A 15,669-nucleotide genomic window follows, 5' to 3' on the forward strand; every position below is an offset into this window, starting at 1 on the left:
TACATCTATAGTATGTAGATAATCAAGTCAACAAAAGATAAACATTTTTACAAAACTATAGATATGTTGAGGCTGGGTGTGACAAGGAATGGCTGAGAGGGGAGGGGCCAGGTGAGGCATCCCTTGACGTGAGTGACATTGAGTTGGCCACGCCCACCCAGTCACATGCCCACCCAGTCACATGACCACCAAGCCATGCCTGCCAAATAAACCACGACCACAGAACTGGTAGTAAAAACATTTGAATTCCATCCCAACACACACACACACACACACACACACACACACACACAAACACACACTATAACTTTCAAACTTCCCAATAAAGATATAATGGATAAATAATCAAAATGTTAAATTTCTATACATAAACATGATATGCTATGTAATGCTGGGATATACCACACATCTATTATATTTTAATACTTCTAAATGCATATGTACTTTTTTTTAGGTGGAAAGCTTTCTTTAATCCAGGTTTTTATATCCAGCTGTTTTTACTGGTATCTATACAATTATAGTTGGCACTTTAAAAAGTTAGGTTTGGCATTGCTTTTCCTACTTTGCCATATGCCATAGCCAGATTCAGTTTTGAAGGATGGATTTTGTCATATACAAAGCTCTGGAATACTAAAGAAAACAGTTTTTTTTTTCAACTAACAGGTATGCCTTCAATATAAAATACAGTTACTCAGGATTGTTAATATTTGTGTCTTTGTAATATTAAATAAAAAATGATTCAAAGCAAATATTGGATATCTGTTATTTTTTTAAAAAATGGAAGAACCCTGCCCCCTCCAAAAAAAAATTGAAAATGCACATCAAACGGAATACTTATTAGATTGCAAACCTATTTCTATGGTTCCACTGGGTGATCTTTTCAATAGATTTATATAAGGTGGTACTTTTATGCAGTAAAACCAGAGTCTGTCTTAGATTTTTATTAAGTAACCTTCCTTTAATTTTCAAAATGCAATCTTCAAAAGGTTCAAATTGAAGACAAGATCAGTTAGATAAGAGGAAAAAATAAATAAGATTATTTAGGTTGAGTTTGGGAATAGTTGTTTTCTCTCATACTTGATTTAAACTGGGAAGATAGCATTTTGGAATAAGTTATAACTTGAAAGAAGTTGGTGCACATTTACCATCTCCAGAGATGTTGCGTATTCTGTAGATATGCGTTTCAAATCCCCCCCCCCAAAAAAAAATCCCCATTGAAAGTTCCTTCTATTTATCTTCCTCATTCTCAAATAAATTATGTACAATTTCACTGGCTATATGTTTGCTATTAATGTTTATTTATTTTATTTATTTTATTTTGTCAAGCGATTATAAGATAACAGGTATAAGTGTAAGCATGGTTATGAATACATGAAATTGATACATATAAGAAAAAAAAAAGAAACAATAGGAAAGGGACAGTAGGCACATCAGTGTGCTTATGCATGCCCCCTATGGGAAAGGGGTGAGGTCAATAGTAGACAGTTTAAGGTTAAAGTTTTTGGGGTTTGGAGAAGAAACCAAAGAATCAGGTAGAGTATTCCAGACATTGACCACTTTGTTGCTGAAATCGTATTTTCTACAATCAAGTTTGGTTCAATTAACCTTGAGTTTGTATCTATTGTTTGCTCTTGAATTGTTATGGTTGAAGCTGAAGTATTCATTGACAGGTAGGACATTGCAACATATAATTTTATGCACTATATTTAGATTGGACCGAAGGCGGCGTAGTTTTAGGTTGTCTAGGTCTAGAATTTCAAGTCTGTGGTATAAGGTATTCTGCAATGAGTAGAGGAGTGTAGAACTCTTCTTGTGAAATATTTCTGGACTTTCTCAACTGTATTAATATCAGATACGTAATGCGGGTTCCAGACTGATGAGCTGTATTCAAGTATTGGTCTAGCAAATGTTTTGTATGCTCTAGTTAGTAGTGTGATATTACCAGAGAAAAAGCTACGCAGGATTAGGTTAACAACTCTTAATGCCTTTTTGGCTATATAGTTACAGTGGGCTCTAGCACTTAGATCATTAGAGATGAGTACACCAAGGTCCTTGACAGAGTTTGGATCATTAACAAAGTCTTGGCTATTCAGCTTGTATTTTATTTTCTGATATATATTTTTTTGCCAATATGTAAGACAGAGCATTTATTTGTTGAGATTTGAAGTTGCGATTTGTTTGACCATTCCAATACATAGTTGAGGTCTTTTTGAAGGGTAGCAGTATTGTTAGTGGGGTTGAATAGCTATACACCATCAGTGAAAAGAACACAGTTGGTCTTAATATCACAGAGGTCATTTATGAAAGTTGGTCCTAGAACGCTGCCTTGGGAGACACCACCGTTGACAGGTACAGAATTTGATAGGACACTCCCAATTTTGACTATTTGTTGTCTGTTTGACAGGAATGCTTCTATCCAGTAATGCAGGTGTCCAGAGATACCATAAGATTTTAGTTTTAGGAGTAGTTTGTCGTGTACCATTAAATCAAAGGTTTTACTGAAGCCCCTATTGCTTTGCCCTGCTTGAGTTGTGTAGTCCATAAGTTTTTGCAGTGTAAGAGTTGCAGATTACATGATAGCTTTTTCCTATAACCAAATTGTTTATTAGAGAGTAGGTTGTTTGTCTCTAAGTGGAGGATAATGGATTGGTTAATAATTAATTCTATGACTTTACAGGTGATGCAGCATAAAGAGATTGGTCTCTAATTTTCAACTAGGCTGTGGTCTCCCTTTTTGAAGATGAGGATGACCGTGGCTTATGGTCCTGAAAGATTTTTCAAAGATTTTCAAAGATTTTTCAAAGATTATGCTTAGAGGTTTGGCTATGGCAGTGGATAGCTTTTTTAAGAAGTAGGCACATATTCCGTCTGGTCCAATAGATAGAGATGGTTTTAGATTGCATACTGCTTTTTCAATGTTGTCTTCGGTAAAATAGATATATATTAGATCAGTGGTCGCCAACTGGTGGGCCACGGCCCACTGGTGGGCCATGAGAAAATTTTGGTGGACCACAGAGAAACCTCACCTCCAGAGCACCCCTCCCAAAGCAATTAATCCAGGCTGTACAGAAACACAAGGCTGTGCCACCCACATGGCCCGCGGGAACCCTCTCCGCCCACTCACTCCTTACCCGGCAAACTTGCCTGCTAAATTGCTATTTTTCCTTTTTCTGACCATCATCTGTTCTGCTGTGCCAGGAGGTTTAGATTTGCTAGGAAGTAGGAAATGGTTGGATTTCTTGCTTTCTAGCTAATCTTTAGATCTTTGGCTCAGCACAGCCGAACCTCCTTTAGGACTGAAGGTTTACTTGCAAGCAAATTCAGTGCAGACTCATGGCAAGCAAATTTGAAAGACTGAGCTAGCCAATGACAGATAGGTAGATCACTGAATGATTCTGTGAGCAACTCAATCTGCCTACTTTGTCTGATTTGGGGTAAAAGTTGCTCTTTTTTATAAAAACATCAATATTTACATGCATGGTGTGTTGTGAGTTAATTTTGTAATTTTGCTTGCAAGCAAATTTTATGTGACAGATTGAGTTAGCCATTGGCAGATAGATAGATCTCTGAATGAATCTGTGATTCTGTGAGCAACTCAATCTGCCTGCCTGCTTTGCCTGATTTGGGGTAAAAGTTGCTCTTTTTTAATAAAAAAAATTCAATATTCATGTAAATATTTATAATACAAGCCATGGCCAGCCAGTCACATGACCACCAAGCCACACTGACAAATTAGGCCATGCCCACAGAACCAGTTAGTAGTCCCTGGGATCTAAAATTATGAATTTGGTGGTCCCTGAGGTCCAAAAGATTGGCAACCCCTGTATTAGATCATTGTAGTTGCCTGTGGCTCGACTAGGAAATACTGGGCACGATCCATTGCTGTTTACAAATACTGAGCCAAAGAATGTGTTAAAGAGGTTGGCTTTAATGGTGTCATCGTTGCAGTCTTTACTATTAGGTCCTTTCAGGGGTGGGATGGACCTTGAGTCTTTTAGTTTGTTGTTTACAAAATTGTAGAAAGCACAGGTGGAATTGGTGCATAGAAGGTTTTCCTCTTGTTTAATGTGATAATTGGTGCATTCAGTCTTTATCTGGTGACATAAATTTTTGTATTGGCTTTTAAAGTTGGCAACGTGACCAGATTTATTTCTCCGCCAGAGTGATCTCTTTTTGGAATGAAGCGTCCTTATTGTTATGGGTAATTTGTTTTTTCTGTTTTGGGAGTCGTTATTGGTACATATAGTTTGATGACTCTTTTGACTTCAAGTAAAATATGTTGTAATGATCTTCAACAGTATTGCATCCAGTGAATAGAAATTGCCAATCAAGGGATGAGATATCATTGTCTGTAAGATCATAGTTGCCTTTTTTGAAGTTATAATTGGGGATCCCATCGTTATGATGATTTTTGTGTGGACGTATGTTGAGACAAAAGTCAATCATGTTGTGGTCACTGTTGGAAAAGGGTTTTTTAATTTGTATTCTGTAAATTGAATTCAAACTATTGCAGAAGATGAGATCAACACAGTTGTTAAGTTTAGTATTGTTGGTTATTACTAATGTGAGGTAAAAGATGATTGGTTGGATATGATAGTGATGCTTTTATGCCATATGTCTTTGTATTCTGATTCTACTCTAGTTGTCAGAGGCAAATGTAAGAAAAAGTTAAAAAAATTAAAAAGGCAAGATAGTGTCCATGGCCATGTAATAGAAAGTCTATCTTTTTGCAGATGTCCCTGTTGGCTGTTCCTGCTTATGATTTGAATAGATCCTGTTCCCTTTCTTAAGATTCTTTAAATTTAATTCAATGATAGATGAAGGATTCTTCATTTTGCTGGAAAGGAGTGTGCCCTATGAAACATGGATTGTCTTCAGTCACCTCTTTTGAGTAAACCATTTTACAACCCCTTTCAAGTATTCTTATTAACAGGTGTGTCTACAACATAGGGAACAGAAATTTGCTTTGCATCCCTATCTGGATCATATTTTGAAATATGGCAATGGGACTATAAAATCATTTGCCAAGTCCCAGAATTCATGGAGGATAATGCTTTGAGGTAAATGTGAGCAAGGTTCCCAATCAGAGTCCCTCATAGAGAACAATGAGAGGAAACAGTAGGACAGAATGTAAAGATAGGGGGGACAGAGCCAGCATATGGTGTCCCATTCCCCTTATATTTTTGCCTTTCCTCCTTAATTAAAAATCACTGAAGAGGGGCTATTTTTCTGGCAGGTTTTTAACCAGGGATGGGGCATAACATGAGTAGCTAAATGAAAGCAAAAGTATATTTTGAAACTGATTAATTGAAGGTCAGGACAGAGAGAACTGAATGTTCATTCTGTGGTATCTGAACATGTTGTTTCTACATTTATAGTCAATGTGGGGATTTGTAGACACATTTTGCAAAATAAAAACTGCAAAATGCCAATTAGCATTTTGTGAGTTATTTACACAGGGAATTAAACCATGGTAAGATAGCAGCTTTGTAACTTTTCATAACTTGGAAAAATGCAATTGGAATTATTATATTTTTACTCTCCCTCTATATTATTAACCACCACTGGAGAATGGGAGACAACTAGAAAGCAACAGCATAAAACTGAAGATCTATTTTCACTGAATGTTACTTAGAAGTGGGGAGAAGAAAATTACAGCAAGAATGATTATCTGTTAAGAAATGTTCCGTTGATAGCTGAGAAATCAAGAAATAAAATGGAATCTAAAAATGAAATCTAACATTTTTTAATAAAATGCAGTATCGTGCAGAAAGGAATCCAACTTTGCCAGAAAATAAATACCTCAATTTATAAAATAAAATCCAAATATTTGTAAGTTCTAAATAAAATTTTATCTGGTCCAGAATGCCATGTCTCTATTAGTCTGATTTGGCAAGAAATACAAACAGAGTCTTTTGATACCGATACTAAGATCAGTGCAGTTATATTCACCAAACACTTTCAAATGTTCAAGTCCCAAACAAATAAAAAAATTAAATGTTTAAATGTCAACATTTATTAAAGCAGTCAGTGGTTTTATCCTAAGAAACTGCTTATTATATCAGTTACATCTCACATCTTATTCTCAGAAAAATAAGATCAAATAAACTGGTTCTGAAATATTAATGTTTAAATTTGAGCCTAATGGTGGAATGCATGTTTGAAACTGTCATTCCTTTTAATTAAGGCATTTGTATCATTTGTTCAAGTTCAAGAACATTACTATCCCTTTGTTCAAAATATAAATTTGCTTATTTTTCCGAAGTTTCTTTTTTTCCGTCTTTCACAAACTTTAAATCATTTGACAATATTTCAGTTCTGGCCTTGATTACATTAGTTTGAGTAGCTTGGTCTTAAGCAGCCAAAATTAATCCTTCATTTCTTTTTGTTAATGTTCCAGTTGCAAGCCATTGCTAGGATTTATCTTTAATATTTTTGTGTATTTATGTCATTATTATGGTCTGTTGGATAGTCAGCCAGATGTTTAAGCTGGATTTGGCATTTTTATCCATGTAACAAATCTTTCTTAAGGACTTGAGATAGGCAGATGTTTGATGTTAGATGTATGTAATGTTCATCACACAGCCAACATGATGTTCAGACTAGATTTGGCATTTTTGTCCACCTATTGAGTCCTTCCGAGGATGATCATGATGGTGGTGATGGTGGTGGTGGTGCCATTTTGGACTACTATAAGCATGTGCTCATTCAACCAAAAAAAAAAGTACATTTGAATTTTATTAATGTTTCTCTATTTAGAAAATGCTACTGTACTTTCTTATTAGGAAACGACTTCTTGTTCTGTTTGTTTGTTTCAGAAGGTTGTATTGTTGTGGAATATCTGAATATTCTTGCTATTCCCAGATGTACCTGAAATTGGCAAAATCTGTTTCTGATTAAACTTATCCAATTCTGAGTCAATTCAGAATCTAATCTATCAAGAGATTATGCATTCTGCACAGCTCTTTAAAGATTTGGGACAGTGCTGGCAGGCATAACATAATAGAAGATCTATTGTGGGGATTTTTCTCATTGCTATATGTCAGGACTCTGTATTGAGAAAGCAGCAAACAGCCCAGCCTTCCACTTTTTGTTTGCCCCCTAGCTTTCTAGTGACCTAATTTTATATATTTGTTTGGCCATTACTTCATTGACCAACACTCTTGATTGGACACCAGAAGTGACAGCATCATATGCACTTGGGCTTGAATATCAACTAGAGTTAATGTCACATATGCGCTAAGGGCTTCATTGTAATGACAGAAATATGCCAAGGAGAAGTTAGAAAAGAAAAGAAAATTCATTGTTTTCTGATTAAATAACATGTTTTAACATATTTTATGATTGGCAGATAAAAGGTTAGAGCTTTGCCACTTTTGATAACCTATTTGTGCTTAAAATAAGCAGTAGTGTCATTCTGAATTAGAAAGGGACTATTAAAATTGCTATCTCCAAACTATATTGACTTAAGTACAGTTAAACTGAGTTTCCCAAGGGTCCAATTATGATTACAATGTGTCTGCAATTATCTTCAGTTTCTTTTTAATCTGAATTTTGGAGCTCCAAATTAGTTTTACCTTGGTTCTAAAATAGAATCAGTACATTAGGAAGTTTGCGTTTACCACATTTCTCCACAAATGTTATACAAACAATGAATATAAATAGATCACTTCAGTCTATTCACTTTGTTTGCCTCTCTACCATCAGTATTAGTTGCATGCATTGCTACACCTACTAAAAACAGTCTTGGTGTTATCATATGCAGAGCTCAAAACCTTTTTGAGCAGATTTGTATTGATGTAAATATATGTTTATAGGCATTGATGAAAGCTTGTCCCCAAAAACTCTCATCAGTCATTTTTCTCTAATTCTTCTAGTCATATCATCAAGCCATTCCATGGGGTGGTATATCCCAGAAGGAGATGTGCAGTTCTTAGGGTTAACTTTTCTTAGTCCATGACTTAGTCCAATGTTTACCAGGAACCTTAGTCCAATGTTTACCAGGAACCACAGAAGGATTGTTGGTATTCAAAATTATTATAATTTAACTTGCTTCTATTTTTATTTGTGTTTGAGTTCTATGCTACAGGATTAATCGATTTCAGTTTATTTTAAATTTTTCACTTTCCATTAACACACTTAACTAGCTTTCTGCAGATTTCTGCAGATTTCTAGATTTGTAATTCATAGTTCCCTTTGAATTCAGAACAATCAGAAAAATTGAGAACAATACTCATCCACAGGAATTTTTATGGGAAGGGGAGCAGAGGGAACAGAAGGGAAAGGGAAAGGAAGAGAAGAGAAGAGAAGGGAAGGGAAGGGAAGGGAAGGGAAGGGAAGGGAAGAGAAGAGAAGAGAAGAGAAGATCAAACAAATGCTCAGAAGATCAGTGACTTTTGCTTCAAGGACCAGGGATTTATTTGTTGCTGGCTACGAAGTCATATTGTTACTTAGTTCAAATGCCCCAAGAGAAGAAGAAGGGGAGTAGCTATAATTGACCAAGTTCTTTTTAGGTATTTTACTATATCCCTTTGAGAAGGTGTTGAAAATGAGTCAGGTAACCTTTACAATATGCCAATACAAGTATTTCTGGATGGCAAACAAATAGGTAATATTAACTAGAAAAAGTTGAGTCTGTAGTTGGCTAATAAGAATACATACTTTCACTGTTTCTTTTCTTTTAAAGAAAATCCATTCAGTTTATTTTTCATTCTATAGAAATGAGAATGTTATTTGTATCTCAAGGATAATTAGGACTGCAGAAAAAAACAATTACTACCAATCTGCCTTCAATCGAAAACCTGTATAGTGCACGAGTCAAAAGGAGGGCTGTGAAAATATTTACACAAGAACAGTTTTTTTTCCCAAAAGCCATCACTCTGCTAAACAAATAATTCCCTTAACATTGTTCAACTATTACAAAGTCTGCACTACTATTAGTGTTAATCTTCTCATCACTCCTTACCACCCATCCCCTGCCACTTGTGACTGTATGACTGTAACTTTGTCGCTTGTATTCTTACAATTTATATTGACTGTTTCCTAATATGATTTGATTGCTTATTGTACCCTATGACTATCATTAAGTGTTGTACCTTATGATTCTTGAGGAATGTATCTTTTCTTTTATGTATGCTGAGAGTATTTCCACCAAGACAAGTTCCTTGAGTGTCCAACCACACTTGGCCAATAAAGAATTCTATTCTATTCTATTCTCAATTAACGGTGCCAATTATGTAAATTTTAAATGCACATGTTAGACTGTCCAAATCATCTAAACTATTAATGCACCAACACCAACATATTTAAAAAGCTTCCCCAGAGTCTTAAGAGATAGTTCTTGATGGTAAACAATTGGCTCTAATAGCAAAATAAATAAATATAAATGAGAAAGAATGGAAGCATTATATATTATGAATTACTTGTCTCCCTGGTCCTGCTAGACACCTGCCTCCACAGATTTCCATCTACTGTATCTTCCTATCAGGTAAACTGACTTGGGTCAACTAATTAGGTAATGCATATTGAATAAATCTTTTCAATGCAAACTACGCTAGAGATTGTAAATGCATATTTTGATGTCAATAATGCATGCATTATGGAAGATTAAACAAAATTGAGATCAATATAATTAGGAATCTAATAAAATTTTGTTATTATCAGTTCTATTCAAGACAGGATCAGGTTGTTTGATTTTAGTAGAATAAGCTTTTAGAAATGAGGGAGAGGAAGACTATAAATGTGGTTTTAAAAAATATGCATAAACTCTTATTGAAGCTGCAGTATTCTTTGTCTCCTGAAGTTGCTTGTGCAGTATAAGATGTAGCCAATTATTCCATCAAATTGATGATTTTTAAAAAAATGTAATTTAAATAATAACTTAGATAATTTTGGATTTGACAAGAAATATCTTATTTTCATTAAAGACAATTCAATATCTATGCATTCCATTGAGCTAATATACAGGTATAATAAATGAGGTCCTTGAAAACTAGTTCTGAATTATCTTTTATTGAATACAGGTGCTTCTTAAGAGAAATCATCCAGCTTATCCTTTCATAGTATTTATTAGATTAGAAAGATGTGTATTCATGAAAAATGAAATGTCTGTTAGTATATATTAGAAGAGAGAGAAGGGAAAAAAGAAACTGTTTCTTGCTTTAGTTGGCATGTGCCAAATATGTTCAGACAACCATGCCATAACAAAATCACAATATCTACAGAGCTACTTCAAAACCAATTGGGATGTAACTGTCTAAATGAATGAGAAGAAAAAATTGTAAATTTATTTTCTATTTGAGTTTGTGAAATATATAGTCACAATTCATTTGTAGCACTAGCTGTCTGAATTTTAGTAAGTGAATAATTTTCATTATATAATAATGTGGAATTTATCATGTGAGAAAGGTTTTCTAAGTTAATATCATGAAAATTGAGCAGAAATTATTTCTTACTAACTTCATTTTAAAATGGTGGCAGGAAGGATATACAAGGATAATTTCCCCTCACGCCTGTTGGGAATGAAGTTAAATTTATAATGCTTTTCTTTTCTCCCTTCGCTGAAAATCCCTTCAGGTATTTCTTCTGGATTACAATCTCCACATTTTCTTTAGAATTTCACTGTAAATTAAAGCTTTAAATACTGTGGCAAGAATCATGAAAAATGAATACTATTGAACAATCTTGCTTGTCTGACTGAAATTGAGCTCAGATTTCTGTTCTGTGTTTGTATCCTTGTAAACCTCATGAAGTTTAACATTCTTACTGGTAAGATCCCATAATATTGTGTTGATTTGCCTTTATACTTGTAGATATACATGTGTATACATGTGTATCTAGTTTATTATTGTATTTACTAAAGCACCAAAAGGGTCAAGGGAAATAATGCTTTAAACTATAATGACAGGCTTCCAATTTATAGGCTTTCATTTTACATCACATCTGTTGTAGCATGTCTTATACCATCAGAGACCTTGAAGCTTTAACTGTTACATCTACTATTGCCATTAAATGTCATCCATCCTATGTGTGCTGTATTCATATTTATCAAGTGCAAGGTTAGAATGAAATGACAAAAGAAATATATTTAAAAACACTGCCAAATCAAAGTGTGGATTATATCAAACAGTCTAATAGCTGGTGAGAAAACAGCTATTTTTTTTTCCTGCTGAAATGTACAATTTGATAAAACTTGTTCTCTAAGATAGAGGGCCTTCATTAAATGCTGACTTCATGAGATAATTATATCCTTACTCATTAACACTTTCAATATTTCACTCTATTTATTTCTTAGGCTTGGAAGTAAGGGTTTTTAAGAAGGATAGAGAGAGTTATTTTAGAGATTTGTAAAAATATTTTTAAAAGATTTTTAAAATCCTGCCTTAATTGTTTTTATAAATAAGTCAAGCATGCTTAGTACTGCTTACTTTTCCTTATTTTCTCCACAACAAAGGTAAGTTGAGCTGAAAAGGAGTACTGTTCCAAAGTCACCCAGCTGGGTTTCTTGCCTAAGGCAGGACTAGAACTCATGCTAGTTTCCTGCTTTCTAGCCTGGTGTCTTAACAGTAGACCAAATTTGGAAGTAATTAAGAAGCATGAAATCAGTTGGCCAAAGTATAATATTAATATTCATACCATTTTGAAGCCTTGTTATTTTGGGTAAGTTAGTGGAGTTATAAGAAAGAGAATTGCTTCCAGATTTTAAAGATGACCATAGACCAGGGGTGTCAAACACAATTTCACTGAGGACCGCATCAGGGTTGTGTTTGATCTTGAGGGACTGGGGTGGGCATGACCAGTGTGGATATGGCCAGGATGACGTCACTCGTGTCAGAGATACCCGTGGTGGCCTGAGCACTCTGCCCATAAAGACGGGTTCCCGAGCTCCGTTTTCACCTATGGCAGCCTCCTGCAAACTTCTGCCAACAAAAATGGAGCTCGGGAAGCCCACATGGGGCCCTCCCAAGCTCAGTTTTTTCTGGCTGTGGCACTGCAGGCCAGTCCTTCACTGTTTTTATGATGGTCCCATAGATCTAAACAGTCTGCGGGCCTTGAATTTGACTGCCATAGACAGTCTTGTTGACAAGTTTTGATCTTTTGATATTGATATCATAGGCTAAGAATAATGTGCTTATATTAAGCTAAAGAAATAGTGTAAAAATTATCTTCTTCTAAACCTATTGTTTACTTTTGTATGCAACTTGTTTCATTCATAAATAAGAAATTTGAAATGAGAGATTCTAAATCTTGAAAATTTTAGCTTTATGAAACCATTTGGACAGAAAAGAAAGACAAAAAGAAAAATATAACTTTCAATAAAATCTAAGACCCAAATGCTTAAGCAACACCTTTTCAAATACTAGCAAAACTCATTATCTTAACACAAAAATATTGCTTTGGATAACATTTTTGGAAACAGTACAGTGGCTTCAGATAAGATTTTCTTGGCATTGGTAACCTAATTATATAATTTTCTCTCAAAAGCAGCACATGCAGGCTTCCCATGCAGTTAGGTTTTAGGTAACAGTTAAAGATATGGATCAGAATAGATTGGAAAAGAGGCAAAGACCTAACTTTGTTCTGCAGAAAATTATAATGTTTGTCAACCTTGAAAATTTACCTAAAATACCATTTGCCACCCAGAAGCTCCTGTTCCTCAAAGAAGTAGCCCAAATTATCTGATATTAGCTCTAATCCTTTCTGATTTATTTCTGATTCTGAATTAAGAGACTGGAAAAAAATGTAGAATGGAAAAAAATACAACTTTTTTTTAAAGCAGAATGGGACTTCCAATTTATGTTAAATTTTCCTCACAAAAAGAATGAAGTAACAAATTGCATAGAATACAGGAGTTTTCAATCTTCATTATCATTTGAATATAGGTAGTTATTGGTAGCAATTGTTTTGTATAGTGATCATTCTTAAATACCATAGGAATGGTAGTAATCAATACACGTAGTCCTCGACTTTTGACCACAACTGAGATCAACATTTCTGTTGCTAAGTGAAACATTTGTTTAGTGATTGTTGCCACATTTTACCACCTTTCTTACCAAATTTGTTAAGTGAATCACCACAGCTGTTAGCAGGAGTGGGATTCAAACTTCTTAACAACCAGTTCTGTGGGTATGGCCTAATTTGTGGATGTGCTTAGTGGACATGTGACTGGCTGGGCATGGTTTGTATGTAAATATTATAAATATTTATGTAAATATTGAATTTTTATTTAAAAAGAGCAACTTTTACCCAAAATCAACAAAGCAGACAGGCAGATTGAGTTGCTCACAGAATCACAGATTCATTCAGAGATCTATCTGTCTGCCATTGGCTACCTGAGTCATAAAATTTGTTTGCAAGTGAACTCATAAAATGAACTCACAATACACCATGCATGTAAATATTGATTTTTTTTATTTTAAAAAAAGTAACTTTCACCCAAAATCAGGCAAAGCAGGCAGGCAGATTGAGTTGCTCACAGAATCACAGATTCACTTAGAGATCTATCTATCTGCAATCGGCTACCTGAGTTTGCACTGAAAAATAGAAGCTTTGGTCCTAAGGAAGGTTCAGCTCTGCTTTTAGATTAGTGTTCTAGGACCAACCCTCTTCATACTCTGTATAAATGACCTCTGTGATCATATTAAGAGCAACTGCATTCTTTTCACTGATGATGTAAAGCTATTCAACACCACTGACAATACTGCTACCCTTCATAAAGACCTCGATTATGTATCAGAATCGTTAAACAAATCAGAACTTCAAATCTCAACAAATAAATGCTCTGTCTTACATATTGGCAAAAAAAAAAATCAGAAAATAAAATACAAGCTGAATAGTCAAGACCTTGTTGATGATCGAAACTCTGTCAAGGACCTTGGAATATTCATCTCTAATGATCTAGAGCCCACTGTAACTACATAGCCAAAAAGGCATTAAGAGTTGTTAACCTAATCCTACGCAGCTTTTTCTCTGGTAATATTACACTGCTAACTAGAGCATACAAAACATTTGCCAGACCAATACTCGAATACAGCTCATCAGTCTAGAACCCACATTACGTATCTGATATTAGCACAGTTGAGAAAGTCCAGAAATATTTCACACTCCTCTACTTGTGGCAGAATACCTTATGCCACCAGACTTGAAATTCTAGACCTAGAAAACCTGGAACTACGCCGCCTTCGGTCCAATCTAAGTATAGTATATAAAATCATACATTGCAATGTCCTACCTGTCAATGAATACTTCAGCTTCAACCACAACAATACAAGAACAAACAATAGATAGAAACTCAAGGTTAATTGCACCAAACTTGATTGTAGGAAATACGACTTCAGCAACAGAGTGATCAATGTCTGGAATACTCTACCTGACTCTGTGGTTTCTTCCCCCAAACCCAAAAAACTTTAACTTTAGACTTTCTACTATTGACCTCACCCCTCTATAAGGGCCGTGCATAAGCGCACCAACGTGTCTACCATCCCTGTCCTATTGTTTCTTTTATTTTTCTTATAAGTACTCATTTTTTGCATTCATAAATATGTTTTTACTTATACCTATTATCTTGTAAGCAATTGATAAATCAAATAAATAAATAAATAAATAAAGAGCCTTTTCAGTGGAATCAATTGCAGTTACTAAACAAGAACTACCTATACAGGAATTAGTCTTAAACCTTTCCACAACATTTTCAAAGCTACCAGAAATAATGTTTCACTCCTCCATCATCTCCAGTAGTCTCTCTACTGGTAGATACACTAGAACAAACATGTCTAGCAATGGCAATGAAAAATAGACCATGTTTGTGTGCATGCATGTGTATATAAAAAGAACAATGATAGAGGGAAGTGTGGTGGTTCATGAGGTGGGAACACTATGCTGCTGTGTTCAAGACCCAACCCAGCAGTTTAAAAGTGGGCAAACATGAATGTATTAATGGGTACCTGTTCAGTGAGCAACTACAAGGAGCTACTGGGCATCCCTCAGGCAACAGTGATATCACTGGCAAACACTTTTGCCTTGGAAACATTTTGGTGCTTTTGACATGAAAAAAAAAAGATAGGGAAAAGACTTCTATACCTATGTTATTTTATGCATTATAAAATCATTTAAAAAGTGGATGTGGTAGGAATAAGACCATATTACATGTATGTTTTAAAAAAAATACAGTATCTATACATATTCATTGGTTGATATCCTAGTTATTAGAGTTAGCAAAATTATGTCTGTACTGGAGCTGGGAAGCATTTTCAATATAATTACCACTGCCATTTCTTTTGCTTTAGTCTACTATTAGGGCCATTTAGCCAGTCACTTAAAGAGCTCCCTTGCTCTTTTTAACCACATCTGCTGAATTAAATTCCACACACTTACAGTGAAGCTTTCAAAAGCTCAGAATCAATTCTTCAATCACTCCACATTCTTAGATGTGATTAAAAACATGTGTCCCCTAATTAAGCTAATGAGAAATTGTAAATTGGCACAAAGCCCCCTTCTGTGCATGCTTGTTAATGTCACCGTCAATTTGACAGGAGAAAAAATTTAAATGAAGGGCAGGCAATCTTAACAGGCTCAAAATTGGACTTTTGGATGCAGGCTTTGTCTGTAAAGTGATAGCCATCAGCTGAGGAGTAAAAGGTAATGAAAGACAAAGGTGTTTCTCTTTTAGTC

The sequence above is a fragment of the Pseudonaja textilis genome, chromosome 3, assembly GCF_049901715.1.
Source record: "Pseudonaja textilis isolate UNSWEBS1 chromosome 3, rPseTex1.2, whole genome shotgun sequence".
Taxonomy (NCBI): Eukaryota; Metazoa; Chordata; class Lepidosauria; order Squamata; family Elapidae; genus Pseudonaja; species Pseudonaja textilis.